Below are 2959 nucleotides of genomic sequence, written 5' to 3'. Positions count from 1 at the left end.
AAAGAAAGAAAGAAAGAAAGAAAGAAAGAAAGAAAGAAAGAAAGAAAGAAAGAAAGAAAGAAAGAAAGAAAGAAAGAAAGAAAGAAAAATAAGGCAGGGCACAGTGGCTCATGCCTGTAATCCCAGCACTTTCAGAGACCTAGGCAGGCAGATCATGAGGTCAGAAGTTCAAGACCAGCCTGGACAACATGGTGAAACCTGCTCTCTACTAAAAATACAAAAATTAGCCAGGTGTGGTAGGCACCTGTAATCCCAGCTACTTGGGAGGTTGAGGCAGGGAGAATTGCTTGAACCTGGGAAGCAGAGGTTGCAGTGAACCAAGATTGCGCCACTGCACTCCAACCTGGGTGACAGAACGAGATTCCGTCTCAAAAAGAAAGAAAAGAAAAAGGAAAAAAAAATTGGGAGAGGGAGGCAGAAAAGGAGGTTGGAGTGATGGACATGCGAATTCAACTTGCCATTGCTGGCTTTGAAGATGAAAAGGACCGTGGGCTGAGGAAAATGGGCAGCCTCTAAAATCTGGAAAAGAGAAGGGTATGGATCCTCCCTTAGGGCCTGCAGGGAGCCATACAGCCTGCTGACCCTTTGCTTTTATCCCAGTGAGGGGCGTGTCAGACCTCTGACCTCCAGAACTGTAAGATAAGAAGTTTGTATTGTGTTCAGCCACGACATTTGTGGTAATTTGTTACAGCAGCAATACAAATCTAATAGAAGTAGAGTATCTACATAATATTTTGGATTTCTTCTGCATAGGAAAGTTAGTTGTCTTTTCTCACCCATGTCATCTAATCTTTAGGAAAGTTGTATTTTTATTCTGGTGAATATATGCAAATGTATGCAATATACTTAGACTCAGTTCTCTATTTCTTTAGACGTTAGGTGAGATGTTCACTTCCTGCTATGAACAATGGTAAAACTATTATGCTTTTCTTCCTTTCCTTTCCTCTATCATCTAATGCTAGCAATAAAATTATCTTTACAAATTTTAATTGTATACTATAAAATATGCTGTATTGCATTCAACTCACATGCCTTCCCCACTTGACTCAGCTATGTATTCCCAGGTCCCCTCCGAGCCACAGCCAGTGATTCTAGAAGTATTCTGGCCTTCCCTGGGCTTCCACCATGTAATGGACTGCCGGGTCAGCAGCTGCCTCCTAGAAACTGGGTCAATTGTGACCCCCCACCTTCACCATCAGCCTAGTTTTCCATCTAGATTGGGGAAGCCCTACTTCTTTGGCCTCGTTCCATTGTTAATGGGCTCAGGTGAAGCACAGCCTTGCAGGGCACAGGCTCTGACTTCTCCAGAAGATGCTGGGGGGAACCACAGAGTGCAGTTAACACAACAAAAGTTTACTACAAGTTCCTTGCAAGGGCTTCTGATAATAAGGTGCCTTGAAGTCATGAAACTCCAGAGTCAAAACTGTACATGTACTCCCAAATGATTTCTCTACATTGAGAAAGAAAATTAGTGTGAGTAAAGAGGTGTGTTATTAGACCAGAGGTAAGTATGAGATGATATTAAGCTATCACGGTTCATAGTTATGGGCTAGTGGGAAAGACACTCAATTATAGCTGGGCAGTTTTGGTTCTTTGAAGTTGTCTCCATTATGTAATTAGCGCTTTTTAGTTAGCTCTCATGGGCAATAATAGAAATTGCTATATCCCTAAACCCTTTCATATGTTATTGTTGGAAATCACTCAATAGATTTTTTTCCTAAGGGTTTTATTTTCCTTTGTTTTATTTGTTTGTTGATAGAGACAGAATGCAAAAATAGGAAAACAGACCTAAATAACTCATGAGCCAAGGAAAGATTCACAACAGAAATGAAAACTGAATGACAATGAAGATGTGACATAGCATAATGTGTGGAATATACCTAACGCAGTGCTTACAGGGAAATTTATAGCTTAATAAATATATTAGAAAAGAAGAAGTGCTTCTATCTCAAGAAGCTGTAGGCTAGGCACGGTGGCTCATGCCCGTAATCCCAGCACTTGAGAGGCTGAGGCAGGAGGATCATTTGAGGACAAGAATTTGAGACCAGCCTTGGCAACGTAGTGAGACCCCATCACTACAAAATTTTTTTCGAAAACATTAACCAGGCAGGCCGGGCATGGTGGCTCACACTTGTAATCCCAGCACTTTGGGAGGCTGAGGCAGGCAGATCACCTGAGGTCAGAAGTTTGAGACACGCCTAGCCAACATGGTGAAACCTCATCTCTACTAAGAACACAAAAATTAGCTGGGTGTGGCAGTGGGCGCCTGTAATCCCAGCTACTTGGGAGGCTAAGGCAAAAGAGTCTCTTGAACCCAGGAGGTGGAGGTTGTAGCGAGCTGAGATTGCTTCACTGCACTCCAGCCTGGGTGACAGAACTGTTTCAAAAAAAAAAAAACCCAGGCAAAGTGGTGCATGCCTATAGTCCTAGCTATTCAGGAGGCTGAGCTGCTCGAGCCCAGGAGTTAGAGGCTACAGTGACCTATGATGGAGTCACTGCACTCTAGCCTGAGCAACAGAGCAAGACCCTGCCTCTAAAAAGGAAAGAAAGAGAAAAGAAGGAAGGAAGGAAGGAAGGAAAGAAACTGTAAAAAGAATACCAGATAAAACCTAAAGAAAGTTGAAGAAAGGATATAATGTAGACAAGAGGCATGGCAGCTGCTGGGTTGAAATCAGCAGCTTGGGGTCCACATATCAAGAGAATCTAAAGAGGCTCTATTAGATATAGCCAATACACCTTTGTCTTCGTCATTCGTGCTGCTGTAACAAAACGCCACAGACTAGGTAATTTTAAAAGAACAGAAATTTATTTCTTTTGGTTCTGGAGGCTTGGGAGTCCAAGGTCTCAGTCAGCACTGGTGTCCAGTGGGGGCTGCTTTTTGCTTCCAAGATGGTGCCTTGTTGCTGCATCCTCACCTGGTGGAAGGAGGGCGGACTAGAGGGGTAAACTCTCTCCGAAT

Source organism: Colobus angolensis, unplaced genomic scaffold (assembly GCF_000951035.1).
Source record: "Colobus angolensis palliatus isolate OR3802 unplaced genomic scaffold, Cang.pa_1.0 Scaffold117, whole genome shotgun sequence".
NCBI lineage: Eukaryota > Metazoa > Chordata > Mammalia > Primates > Cercopithecidae > Colobus > Colobus angolensis.
This window is presented reverse-complemented; position numbering follows the sequence as displayed.